We start from the raw sequence: 14,745 nt of genomic DNA, 5'->3' as shown, positions 1-14,745 counted from the left end.
TAATTTAAATTCACTTTATTAAAGATCTCTTTTCTCTTAGGTGTAATCAAATATAAATCATGATGAATACTTCATGGAAAATATAAATTAGAACAAATTTCAGTAGGTATCTTCAGTGTGTGGTCAGAGGTACTATATTCTTTTTTTTTTTTTTTAATCCTTTAATCAGGTTTAAAATTACCTATTAATGTACATGGTTGTTCATGGTTATTGGATGTCTGATTAATGCTGTGAATTGAGTGGAAATTAAGTTTTCATATGTCTTAAGCCTGGTGAAAAGTTGATTTCACATTGACCTTTGGAGGTTCATAAATATAGGTCAGCTTTTCTTTCTTGGTGGTTTTTTGACATTTTGATGCATGGGATTATGGAAATTTTCTAGATACATTAAGTTCTTTTTCTTTCATGAACAAGTTAAAGTGTGTAACTCAAGAGCAGGAAGAATTCAAGTGTTTTTGCTGTTGAAGACGTCTTTACATGTGACATCTTAAATTTCCTATTATGTTTACTTTAAACTCTCGTTTTCAAAATATATAATCATCGGCAAGGCTTTTTTTTTTTTTCCGGAACCTCTTTAACAAAGGATTCCTTCCATCTGCTACTCTAAATTTGCTTATTCAGGCCATGCCTCCTGGTTTCTAAGCAACCAAGATGATACATGGCTGGGCATGTATATGCAGCATTTAAGGGATTGTGAATTTTAGCTTTTAAGCTCTTAAAAATAATCTTTAAAAAAGGGTAGTTTGTGCCCTCATCCTCAGTTATCAGTATTTATATTTAGGCAAAGATAAAATATTAAACTCATGTTGCTTAATTAGTATATGAGAATTCTTCATTTACATATTTTTATTATAAAAATTTATACATTTTTAAAATCATATAAATGGTGTGTCACAGTTTTGATTTATTCAAGAACAAAGCAAACTTACCACTAATCTAAGAAAGTTGTCCTGTCTTCATGTCTATGTTTTAATTTTTCAGAAATAATTCAGGGTGGGAGTTCCGGAGATGGTAGTATGTGGAACTTGGTTGACCTTCTTCACAGTGAAGCAACCATTTAGTGAAAATATTAAAAGCAAAATAGAGCCTCTGGAAATTGTCTTAAAGATAGGCAACAAATGAAGAAATCTTTATTCATGAAAGTCTCCTGTCTTGATAAGAACAACAAGAGCCTGTGGCATTTGTGCTCTGTCCTGCTTTCATCTACTGCTTCTTCCAGCTCCAAGTTAATAGAAGGTCTGTTCCAGGTGAGTGTAGTCAAGAATACAGAGCTCCCTTCCCCCCTAGGACAGGCTGCCAGTGTCTCCGATCCATCTTCATGCTATATATACGTGGACTATTCTGGACAGTTACAGAGTCCTTGGTAAGAGGAATCGAGCTGTCTTCCTTGACTCAGTCCTTATTCTGTCATAGGATAAGGACCCTACCCTAGACCTGGTAGACTGAAGATACTAGGCCCCTGATTGCCCTTACCCCAGCTTGCTGTAGGGCAGAGGTTCTACACCAGGAGGAACAAGCCAAGGTGAACCAGTGTGTCGTCACTCTGGGAGAAGCAGACTGCTGTCCTTACCCTCGTACTTGGGCATTAGGAGAGGGAGGTGAGAGTTTGTTGGGAGATATCTGTGACTTTGTCCAAAAAACCTAACTTTATTTGGAACAAAATCTACAGACTAAAGGCATTGTTAAAAACAGTGGAACAGCCAAGAAGGAAAGATAGCTCTGTGATAACTAGATAGCACCATGTGAAAAGCAGAATCACATTCATGCCTTGGGATCTAGAAGGCTGTTGAACATGCACTACGCCAGACCCACTAAGAATCAATCAGAGCAGTGAGAAGACTTGAAAGCATTTCTCTTGCCACATGTAGACACACTAGCAAAATGTGGAAGTCTTACTGATTGAAAGAACTTAAGTATGGAGAAGCACTGAATAATAACCTATGCTGACTTGGGTGGGGGAAGGGAGAACTCCTAGAGAGCTACATTTAAAAATAAAACCACATTCTTCATTCTTGGTGGTGTGGACTGTGCACATAGCTGAGGCTGTATCCTCTCAGTAGTAACCAGAGAGAAAACCCCCAAGTTACTTTTTCTGGCCAAATGCAGGACAGAGTCATAAATTCCCTGAAATGTGATAGCAGTCTGTAAGCCACACACACATTGAATAGCAAAGGCTAAAAATCTTAACTGGCAAAGGAGGCTTAAGCACAACCATTGACCAGTAAGTGTTTTAAGAGGACTCAAGGAGTAACCCACAAAGCCAAGTTGAAAAAATAAAAATGGGGGCGGGGGGGCATCTGAGTATGAACACCAAGGGGTTATATACTATAGGATAGATAGACCTCATAAATTTAGTTCGGCCAAACCACTACACAACAAGCTCCCACAAAGGGTAAGGAAAGATAAAAGGTAAGTAACCAGAATTGATGTGTTAAATTACCTAAAATGCACAATTTTTTTTTTCAAAGCTTACAAGTCATGCAGGCAAACTAGAAAATAAGACCATATGCTGGGGAGGAAAAAGGAGACAATAGAAATTGCCTTTGAGGGGGATCTAGGTGTTAGAGTTAGACCAAGTTGTCAAATTATAAAAATATTTCAAAATTATATAATTGTAAGTAAGTCTAAAGCAAGATTTGATTACAGTGCTTCATGGGATAGAGAATATCAATAAAGAGGTCATTAAATGAGCCAAATAGAAGAGACCAGAAATCAAGTTTGTTTGAAAACTTAATGTGTAAAATGTAAATATATTTTAAAAGACACACTATCTCGTGATATATCCAGAAACTATAAAATCAGAGTTTGTCTTCTTTATAATGTATGCTTTTCTCTCTTGGGCAGTCAATATTTTTTTCTCTTTAGTTGTGCTATTTCATAACACACCAGGTTCTTCAGGTTTTATAAAAATGTAATGTATTTCTTACCTAAGGATCTAAACTCTGGCCATATGGTGTAATGCTGTTTACTGGCAGAACCTGGGTGACCAAAGCCAGAAGAGATGAGGGGACTACTGAGTCCTGCTCAAGAGCCACTTTAATGAAGTATACATTGCTTTTTATAAATTCCTTTTACACAGAGAGCTTGTGGTCAGAAAAAGCATGCCAAGTATTACGTGTCAAGGTTACATTAGCACAGGGAAGCACAGTTAAAATTAACTCTTTGTTATGTCTCCTTTAAAACGGGAACAGAGAAGCAGGAGAAGCACACGGTCAACATAACTTTCTTATTTACATCTGAATGACACGAAGCCATCTGGGAACCTTGAATATTGTTTTTCTGGATGTCTGGCTTTCTCACAAGGCCAGATACCAACTCTCACAGGCACAGTCTGGTCTGAGACTTTTGCCCCAGTTCCTTGGAGCTTTCTCACAAGGCCAGGTAGCCATTCACCCAGGCAAGGTCCCATTGCTGGCTCCGACAATACGGTATCCTCTAACCTCAACATATTCTTTTTCTTTGAGCTAATCAATCTTTTAGTAAGCAGAAAACAGGTATTCCATGACCATTTCTAGCTTGAAGGTTTGTCAGATATAATGGGTAAGCATACACAACATAAAACATCAGGAAATTAGTAGTTTGTGTTTTAGTGTGATACCTGAGTGAAAACCAAGCCTTGCTTGTAACCCTCACTGTGTAGTCTTCCTGATACTTAACACAAGCTAGTGATCTGGGGTTCATTAGAATTTCTAGCAAGGATACTTGTGTACAGCTTACATCTCTGGAGTGATCGTCTCAACTCAGGTTTTTCAAATCATGAAGTACAACATTCTGAGCAGAGAGTGGTTGATATGCTTCAGCTAATTAAGAAGGATAAAGTATATGCCTTGAAAGTCTACCCTCCTCTGTGTCCTGGTGTCATGAATGAATCCTGTAAACATTTTCATCCTTAACTAAGTTATTCCTTTAAGCTGGTCCGGTACTCACTTGCCCTCAAGAAGAATGTAGGGTGTGTTAAGAGTTATACACAGCTGAATTTAGCAAATTTAATATCAGCTTTTGGTTGAGTGTATTGCTGCTCATTTAGCCAATGTTTATAACCTCCTGCCCATCACCATCTTAAAGATGGTTGCTTAAATAACTTTATGATAATATTTTTTCCATGATCTAGATTGGCCGTGAAATGTAATAGATTAAAAGACATTGGCTGACAGCTAAAAGGCACATATACTTTAATGTTGCTAAAGGAAACAGTGTATCTATGCCCAGGTCAGGGGACACAGTGGCACTTTCATTGAGATGGAGCCACACAAGGTCCCCATCAAGAGATCAGCCAGTGCTGATCCTCCTTAATTAGAATGAGAACTCCATGGGCTTTTTAAGAATCTCATCTTTGCCATTCTCCTGAGGGATCCATTTATAGGTTGTGCTCATGTTTCCTTCCAGCTGTTTTGAAGACCAGCCAAATGGATGCCTGTTCAACAAATGCAAATAATTGATAACAGCCCCAGCATATTCTTAAAGTTTACTGTACAGTTGGGTGAATCAAGGAATACTTTCCCAGGCTGTATATCTTTAAACTTTTCTTGCAGGGAGTGACTTTTCCTTCACATGATCTTAAGTATTACCTTTGAAGGAATAATGTGGAAGGGTATGAACTAATTAGCACAAGTGCCAAAGAATGGAAATGTTAGAGAGTAAAAGCAGAATAGTTTACACACTCTAGTTATGCTTCTTCAGGGTAGTACACACATGGAGGAGGGTTTCCAGGGCTTCTCTGCAAGCCAACCAAGCAGGTCTTCAAGGATTAATCAGAGGTTCCAAATCCTCTAGTTTTTGCATCTCATCCTGTCCTTTTCTCTGATATTGCTACTTTGAGGGTTTGAAGAGTAGAGGTAGCTCTACTAGAGAGCACTTACTGCTCCCTAGCCTGTTGATGACATATTTTGCTTCCTTCTGTATGGTGAAGGCCAAGGTGATGACAAGCGATGCAGTCGTTTGATTGCAATCGAGGAGATTCTGTTTAGCACGTTGGCCCATTACCTGTTTATGAAAGTGCTCATGACTTTTTATTTGATTCAGACATTTGAAAACATGAACTTTAAATGAATCTTACCAACTAAAATTGAAGCAAATACACCATTTCAATTGAAACTGGAAATAATAATATACAAGAGAAATTGTTTATAAAATGGAATATTTTTTTTAGCATGGCAAGATTCACCTTAGGTCTCTAGGAAGGTGTTCTAAAGCAGGTTCTCCAAAGTTACTCAGCTGAGAGAAGTCACCTGAAAGTCATTTCCCCATCTGATGCTTTATTTATTTATTTATTTATTTATTTATTTATTTTGTGGGGGATTGTACTGGAGTTTGAACTGAGTGCCTCACACTTGCTAGGCAGGCACTCATCATGTGAGCCACCCTCAGCCCTTTTTGCTTTATTTTTTCAGGTAGAGTCTCATTCTTCCTCAATTTTTGCCTGATTTTTTTGCATTAATCAAGTTCTCTGTTTTAGAAATACCATGGAATGCTGTTTGTTTCCTCAGTGCATTGCGTCAGAAGGTCTCTTAACTATAAAATTATTACATTCCTTTTCTAATTAATAAGGAATTGTGGGAGATACTTTGAGACCATATAAATGTCTCACAGTGGGGTTGGGGTGGTGGTTTGAACTCAGGGCTTCTTACTTTCTAGGAAGGTGCTCTACTGTTGAAGCCTTTTTTGCTCTCATTATTTTGAAGATAGGGCATCACTTTTTGCCTAGGCCAGCCTGGACCACTATCCTCCTCTGTTTTATGCCTCTTGTCATCCCTGGGATGACAGCTACATGCCACTGCCCCCAGCAGTGGTTGAAATGTGGTTTTGCTAACTTTTTTCCCAGACTGAGTTTGAAATGTAATCCTCCTGATCTCAGCCTCCCAAATAGCTAGGATTACAGGTGTGAGCAACTGGCACCCATCTTCATGATTTTTATTAACCACATTTCTTCTGTTTATTAGTTTCTTTTATTTAAGTAAAGAAAAACTTTCCCATCTTGTCAATTTTTAATTGTATCAGTATAAACCCATGGGATGTCTATTTTATTTAGTAAGTTATAATAAATTACTATTATTCCTATTATTTGATGCTCAAATTGTCCCAGGTTTGGCTGTTGGGAATCCCTTCAATCTGATGTCTGAGTTCTTTCTTGGTGTTACTATTACTATTTTAAAAAATATACATCTTCTGGTTGGTACGGTTTTCCTTAAGACAGTTTTCTTGGATTGAAATTGGAAGTGTGGTTTTGTTTCATTTCATTTTGGTGGAGCTGAATGCAGGCCTTAGGCATACTGGGCAAGTACTCTACCACTGAGTTACAATCCCAGCCCAATTTGTAAGATTTGAAAGTATGCACATTTCAAATAATATGTGGACTAAATTAAAACATCTTTGGTCAGTTTAAGCAGGGAGGTTTGGCCAGTTTGAAGGAGATACATTCAAACTCTTAAAGTGGGTGGGGAGGGAGGAAGGAAAGGGGGAGAGAGAGATCTTGAGCTGTTTTCAAGAAGTTATAAGGAAATTTTGTATTAGGGACCTCCATTTACAAGAAAGAAGCAAGAAATGAAGATGGAGCTAATTAAGTGTTTTTCTTTCATTGCCATTCAGGACTAATGGTTCACAGCTATCTGATGACTGATTCAGTTTTTTAGGGTGACTTCTGAAGAACATATGACTAACACAATATACTGTATTAAGTAATAAAAACCTTTTGGGGAAATTTATAAATTAACATCAGGGGAGGGGGAACATTTTCATTCTAAGATCAGATATTTTTGTATGTTTCTTATTTGAGCTCCAGCCACTGTGATTAAGATGCCCAGAACAAGTTGACTTCCTCCTTCTGTGTGTCTGTTTCCTCATGTAGAAAATGATGTAGTAAATCATGGGTATTGCAGCATTGTTGACTGTACCTATAATAAGTATACTTTGTGATCCAGTATAAGTACTCAAAAGTATAAAACAAAATTTAACTTTACTGTGTGCGGTATATACTGATATTTTCTTTGTGTTCTGTTTCTTTAAAATTCTGGTTGTGTCTTTGATCACTACTGGGGTATTTGAACTCAGGGCCTCACACTTGCTAAGCAAGTGCTTTACCACTTGAGTCATTCCTCCAGGCCTTTTTGCTTTTTTTTTTTAAATTATTATTATTCATTTATTCACATGTGCATACATTGTTTGTGTCATTTCTCCCCCCTGCCTCTGCCCCCACCCCCTCCCCTCCACCCCGCCTCGCTTCCAGGCAGAACCTGTTCTGCCCTTATCTCTAATTTTGTTGAAGAGAAGATACAAGCATAAGAAAGAGAAAGCATTTTTGCTAGTTGAGTTAAGGATAGCTATACAGAGAGATTCCTAGTATTGCTTCCATGTATAAATGTGTTACCACCCAAGTTGATTCATCTCTAACTGATCTTTACACTGGTTCCTGATCCCCTTCTCATGTTAACCTCTGTCACTTTAAGGTTTCTGTATTAGCTCCTTTGTATTTAGCAGTGGGGACATCAAACACTTCCATGTTTTGGGTTTTCTACCTCTCCCCATACCTCCTGTATGTGCTCTCCCCTTGTCATGTGACCTAAGTCCAACAGCATTGCTGTATCTGCCCTAGATCTAAAGTCCGCATCTGAGGGAGAACATACGATTTTTGGTCTTCTGAGCCTGGCTAACTTTACTCAAAATAATGTTCTCCAGTTCCATCCATTTACTTGTGAATGATAAGATTTCATTCTTCTTCATGGCTGAGTAAAATTCCGTTGTGTATAAATACTGTATTTTCTTGACCCATTCGTCAATAGTGGGGCATCTTGGTTGTTTCCATAACTTGGCTATTGTGAATAGTGCTGCAGTAAACATGGGTGTGCAGGTGACTCTGGAGTATCCTTTGATTATATCCCCAGGAGTAGGATTGCTGGATCTTATGGCAGATCTATGTTTAGATTTTTAAGAAGCCTCTGTTTTGTTTTCCAGGTTGGTTGCACTAGTTTGCATTCCCACCAGCAGTGTACAAGGGTTCCTTTTTCCCCACATCCTCACCAACACCTGTTGGTTGTGGTGTTTTTGATGATGGCTGTTGTAACGGGTGAGGTGGAATCTTAGGTATGGTTTTGATTTGTATTTTCTTTATGGCTAGAGATGGTGAGCATTTTTTCATGTGTTTTTTGGCCATTTGAATTTCTTCTTTTGAGAAAGTTCTGTTTAGTTCACTTGCCCATTTCTTTATTGGTTCATTGATTTGGAGAGAGTTTAGTTTCTTAAGTTCCCTGTATATTCTGGTCATCAGTCCTTTTGTCTGATGTATAGCTGACAAATATTTTCTCCCACTCTGTGGGTGGTCTCTTCAGTTTAAAGACCATTTCTTTTGTTGTGCAGAAGCTTACCCATTCTTTCTCTTAGTTGCTGAGCTGCTGGGGTTCTATTGAGGAAGTCCTCATCTATACCTGTTACTTCCAGAGTGTTTCCTGCTCCTTTCTGTAGTAACTTCAGAGTTTTGGGTCTGATATTAAGGTCCTTGATCCATATTGAGTTAATATTGGTATAGGTTGATAAACATGGATCTAGTTTCAGTTTTTTTTGCAGACTGCTAACCAGTTTTCCCATCAGTTTTTGTTGAAGAGGCTGTCTTTTCTCCATCGTGTATTTTTGGCACCTTTGTCAAAAATATAGTTGTGTGGATTCATATCTGGGTCCTCTATTGTGTTCCACTGGTCTTCATGTCTGTTTTTGTGCCAGTACCACGCTATTTTTATTGCTGTTGCTTTGTTATATAGTTTGAAGTCGGGTATTGTGATAACTCCAGCATTGCTTTTTTTTGCTGAGTATTGCCTTGGCTATTCGTGGTCTCTTGTGTTTCCAAATGAACTTTAGGGTAGATTTTTCAATCTCTGTGATGAAAGTCATTGGGATTTTGTTGGGAATTACATTAAACATTTAGATTGATTTTGGTACTTTAGCCATTTTTACCATGTTGATTCTACCAATCCACGAGCACAAGTGATCTCTCCACCTTCTGTAGTCTTCCTCGATCTCTTTGTAGATCGGGTTTGTAGTTCTCCTTTTAGAGGTCATTTACATCCTTTATTAAGTTTACTCCTAGGTATTTGATTTTTTTTTTTGAGGCTATTGTGAATAGAATTGTTTCCATATATTTCTTCTCAGTTTGTTTGTTGTTGATGTATAGAAAAGCTAATGATTTTTGTAAGTTGATTTTGTATCCTGCCACTTGCTATAGCTGTTTTTGGTGCCTAGGAGTTTTGGGGTAGAGTTTTTTGGATGTTTAAGGTATAGGATCATATTGTCTGCAAATATTTTGACAGTTTCTTTACTTGTTTGTATTCCTTTTATTTCTTCTTCTTGCCTAATTGCTCTGGCTAGGAATTCAGTACTATTGAATAGGAGTGGGGATAGTGGACACCCTTGTCTTGTTCCTGATTTTAGGGGAAGTGGTTCCAGTTTTTCCCATTAAGTATGATGTTGGCTATAGGTTTGTCATATATAGCCTTTACAATGTTGAGGTACTTTCCTTCTATTCCAAGTTTTCTGAGAGCTTTTATCATGAAGTGGTGTTGGATCTTGTCTAAGGCTTTTTCTGCATCTATTGAGATGATCAAGTGGTTTTTGTCTTTGTATCTATTAATGTGCTGTATTACATTTATAGATTTGTGTATGTTGAACCACCCCTGCATCCCTGGGATGAAGCCAACTTGGTCATGGTGGATGATCTTTCTGATGTGTGTTGGATTTGGTTTGCCATTATTTTTTTGAGGATTTTTGCATCAATTTTATCCTTTTTTGGAGGTGTCTTTGTCTGGTGTTGGGATGAGAGTAATATTGGCTTCATAAAATGAGTTAGTGTTCCTTCCCTTTCTAGTTCGTGGAACAGTTTAAGGAGAGTTGGTATTAGTTCTTCTTTAAATGTCTGATAGAGTTCAGCAGAGAACCCATCAGGTCCTGGACTTTTCTTTTTTGGGAGACTCTTTATTGCTTCTTCAATTTCACTTTATTATAGATCTCTTCAGGTAATTAATATCCTCTTGGTTCAGTTTTGGATGGTCGTATCAGGAAATCTGTCCATTTCTTCAAAAATCTTAAATTTATTCAAGTGTAGGCTCTCAAAGTGTAGTCTCTGATGATGTCCTGGATTTCTGTGGTGTTTGTTGTTAGATCCCCTTTTGCATTTCTGATTTTACTGATTTGGGTTTTTTTCTCTCCTCATCTTAGTCAGGTTTGCCAGGGTCTGTCAATCTTACTTATTTTTTTCAAAGAACCAGTTTTTGGTTTCATTGATTCTTTGAATGGTTTTTTGTTTGTTTGTTTGTTTCTATTTCATTGATTTCAGCCCTTATTTTCATTATTTCTCTCCTGCCTGTTTTGGGATTGCTTGTTCTTGTTTTTCAAGGAATTTGAGCTGTAGTATTAGATCACTGATTTGAGATCTTTCTGACTTTTTAATATATGCACTCATGGCTATACACTTTATTTTTAGGACTGCCATTGCTGTGTCCCATATGTTCTGGTAGGACGTGTTCATTTTCATTAAGTTCCAGGAACCTTTTAATTTTCTCTTTTATTTCATCAGTGACCCATTGATCATTGAGCAATGTGTTGTTCAGCTTCCAATTGTTTGCCTGTTTTTAACTGCTGTTTTTGTTGTTGATTTCTAGTTTTAATGTATTGTCACTTAGAATTCATGGGATTATTTCTGTTTTCTAATATTTGCTGAGGCTTGCTTTGTGCCCTAAGTTATGATCAATTTTAGAGAAGGTTCCGTGAACTGCTGAGAAGAATGTATATTGTGCAGAAGTTGGATGAAATACTCTGTAGACATTGGCTAGGTCCATTGATCTGTTGTGTGATTTAGATCTAGGATTTCTTTATTGATTTTTTGTTTGAATGACCTATCTTTTGATGATAGGGGGGTATTAAAGTCTCCCACTACCACTGTGTTGGAGTCTATATATGTGTTTGGGTCCTTCAGAGTATGTTTGATGAAATTGGTTGCGTTAACATTGGGTGCATATAGGTTGATAATTGTTATTTCCTTTTGGTGTATTTTCCCTTTTATTAGTATGGAGTGTCCTTCTTTATCTCATTTGATCAATGTTAGTTTGAAGTCTACTTTGTCCAAGGTAAGTATTGCTACCCCCTGCCTGTTTTCGGGGGCTATTGGCTTGGTAAATCTTCTTCTAGCCTTTTACCCTCAGCCAGTGCTTGTTTCTGTTGATGAGATGGGTCTCCTCTAGGCAGCAGATTGTTGGAGCTTCCTTTTTAATGCAGTTTACCAAACAATGTCTTTTGATGGAAGGAATTAAGTCCATTAACATTCAGTGTTAGTATTGATAGGTATGTGGTGATTCCTGTCATTTAGTTGTCTTTGTTAAGGGTTTGATTGTGTGCATCTGAGTCATTGTTACTCTCTACTTTTTTTCCTTTTCTTCTTCTGTGGTTTGGTAATGCCTTCCCTTTCTTGCTTTTGTTTGCTTTCACTTTTGGTGTGCAGAATTCCTTGAAGAATCTTCTGTAGTGGTGGCTTGGTGGTCATATATTGTTTTAGTTTCTGTTTATCATAGAAGACTTTTATTGCTCCATCTATTTTGAGTGATAGTTTTGCTGGCTAGAGTATCCTAGGGTTGAAGCTATTTTCATTCAATGCCCAGAAGACCTCACTCCATACTCTTCTTGCTTTTAAGGTTTCCATTGAGAAATCTGCTGTGATTTTGATGGGTTTACCTTTTTATGTTTTTTGTTTTTTCTCTCTTACAGCCTTCATTATTCTTTCTCTATTCTCTGTGCTTGTTGTTTTAACGATAATATGTCTTGGGGTAGTTCTATTTTGGTTAAGTCTGTTTGGTATCCTGGAGGCTTCCTGTACCTGAATGGGCATAGTTTTCTCTAGAGTTGGGAAATTTTCTGTTATTATTTTGTTTAATATATTACAAATTCCTTTTGCTTGCACCTCTTCTCCTTCTTCAGTGTCCATGATTCTCTGGCTTGGTCTTTTGATGTAGTCAGTGAGTTCTTGCATATTCCATTCACAGGTCTTGAGTTGTCTGACTAGAAGTTCTTCAGTTTTTCCTTTAATTTCCATTTCATCTTCAAGTTCTGAGATTCTGTCCTCTGCTTGTTCTAGTCTGCTGGAGTCCATTTTGTTTTGTGTTTCTGTTTCATTCTTTTTTCTGAGGTTTTCCATATCATGGGTCACTTCCTCTTTAATATTGTCAGTTTTCGTCCTTAATTCATTAATCTCTGTATTTATGGTGTTCTCTATTTCACTTTGGTGTTTTTATTTGTTTTTGTGTTTTCTCATATTCTTTATTTTTGTTGTTTTGGAATTTCTTGAGTCCCTCCTGTACATTTTGGTAGACCATGTCTAGTAACATCTCTATGAAATTCTCATTGATTACTTGTAGGATTTCTTTTTTTATGCTGTTCTTGTAGGCTTTTTTGGGTTCCTTGGTATAATTTATCTTTGTTTTGTTGGAGTCTGGATCTGAGTATCCATTTTCTTCATTTCCTTCTGAATCCTGTACTGATTTATTTTGGGGGGGAGAATGGTTTCCATCCCTTTTTTGTTTTCCCATCATTCCACTTGGTACTGTTTCTGTCCCTGGTCTATCTGTAATTTAGTATTAGCTAACTTACAATAGTAAAACGAACAAAACCAAGAAAGAAGGACAAAAAAGAACAAGAAAGAAAAAAAAAAGGAGAACCAAAGAAATGAGCAAGGAGAGATGGTGTTCTATCAAACAGTGAACAAGACAAACACTTAAAAGAAAAAAAAAATTCCCAGTTCATGAACAGTAGAATTTCAATCTTAGTAGTTTTGGTGTTACTCCTTTAGCATCAGTCCTGTTTGTCTGCATCTCCTAGGTAGGATTGGAGCCGGCGTCTTGCTGTGCTGGAGTCCTGTTTTCTCAGTGTAAGGTGGCATGGAGAAGCTTTTAACGGGTAGGGGTTCAGGGTTTTGGAGTTTTGTTTCTTGTGGTTTTTTTTTTTTTTTTTTTTTTTTTTGCCAAGTGTGTCTTTAGCAGGAAACTATGCTATTTGGTCTGCTGAAGATCTCCAAGCACGTTTGGAGATGGCAGCTGGTGGACTGATGGGCCTGCAGGGTAGCAGCTGGCGTTCTGGCAAGCGGGTGGCTTGCCTGGTGGGCCTGTAGGGCAGCGGTCGGTCTGCCGGCGGGTGGTTGGAGGCTGGAAGTTTGGTAGGCTGGCGGCAGCATGGGGTGGTGGCCTGCCTGTTCTTTCAGTATATTGTAACGTGGAGAAGCCTTCCATGGGCTAGGGGTTCAGGGTGCCGAAGTTTCAGCTCTCCCTGGTGCTTTACTTTAGCGAAGTGTGTCTGCAGCGTCTGAGCAAGGTCCCTGATTCCCGGAGTTCACGCTGTCTGCGTCTGTGTTACAGTCACCATTTTGGATCCTCATCCCTTTTTGCTTTTAAAATTGTTTCTCAGATAGGCTTTTTCTTTTCTTTTTTTTTTTTTGCCACAGGTCAGCCCTAGACCTCAGTCCTCCTACGTAGCTAGGCCTCTGAGTAGCTGGGATCACAGGTGTGAACCATTGTGTCCAGTTAGTTCATTAAGATGGGGGGGTCTCACTAGCTTTTTGTTCAGGCAGGCCTTGAACCTCAATCCTCCCAGTCTTGGCCTCCCAAGTAGTTGGGATTGCAGGTGTCACCCACCACTCCCAGGCCTGTAGATTATTTCTAAAAGCTCTTCAGCTCCAAAACTATATGAGTATGTCAAATTAAATTATACATTGTGTGGAGGAGCTAGTCATGAAGAATTGTTCTTATGTAGATAGTTGAGGACAGTTTATAACAAAAACCAGTCCAATAATCCATTACAAAGTGTTTTACCTGTACCTTTATTACTAGTTGTACATTCCAATTTTAGTATTCCTTCCCCCCTTTATTTTGTGATGCTGGGAATTGAACCCAGGGCCTCATGTGTGCTGTGGACAGTCTCACTACTACTGAGCTATCTCTCCAGTCCTTCACCTGCCCTCCCTTGAACTGACCTGTATGTTTTTCTTTGCACCTATACTAATACACTAATTACTAGTTATGATACCGTTATTTCATGGTCATGATTGATTAAGTTAAATTATTGCTGGATTTTAATTTGGTTGAAATTAAAACTAGTCAATACTGTAACTTTTTTAGCTTTGTGGGGTAATATTCTCTTTGTCTGAACTAAATAGTATTAAACCTTTGGGCATTTTGCAGAAGAACCTGAGCTCTCCAGTGCTTAGAGTCTCAACTCAGTTCATTCTTGACTGCATATAGTTAATGCCTCAGAAGAACTTTACTGAGGAGGATGCACTTTTCCTTGCCATACTTAGTTTAAGTTTTTGGGAAGAAAGATGAATGGAATTTAGCTTCTATCAAATTGGCAAATACAAAATTAAAGGAGAAGTTTGGAATATGTTACTGCCTTCCTTGACATGGTAGACCTTTCCTTTGAGTTTGCATCGTGGTGTTACTCACATATTATAGCCAAGTGAAATTGTAAATCACTTTCATGAAATGGGAACTTGGGGGCTGGTTGTGTTGGGAAAACGTTTTTTCTCTTGATTTAAAGTACGTTTGAAGATGCAGAAGTAATTTTATCTTTTCTGAGATGATCTTTTTAGATTTGATTTGTGCTGAGATAATTGAAGTGTAAAGTGTCCAGAAAATTATACTGCTTTTGCTTTAGCCTTCTAAGCATCCTGTGATTATTTTTGTTTGCTCATTACTTTTTTAGTACATTTCTAGATCTGTTACTTAG

General features: G+C 37.9%; 1 protein-coding gene and 1 pseudogene across 3 annotated transcripts in view; one reads left to right on the top strand and one right to left on the bottom strand.

Moving 5' to 3' along the window:
- The window catches only part of LOC109678863 (high mobility group protein B1-like), a 96,958-nt pseudogene extending 91,978 nt beyond the window's left edge, over positions 1-4,980 (bottom strand).
- The window catches only part of Zfand3 (zinc finger AN1-type containing 3), a 313,724-nt gene that overhangs the window by 199,394 nt on the left and 99,585 nt on the right, over positions 1-14,745 (top strand). The window lies entirely within an intron of this gene.

This window comes from Castor canadensis, chromosome 8 (assembly GCF_047511655.1).
Source record: "Castor canadensis chromosome 8, mCasCan1.hap1v2, whole genome shotgun sequence".
Classification (NCBI taxonomy): Eukaryota; Metazoa; Chordata; class Mammalia; order Rodentia; family Castoridae; genus Castor; species Castor canadensis.
This window is presented reverse-complemented; position numbering and strand designations above follow the sequence as displayed.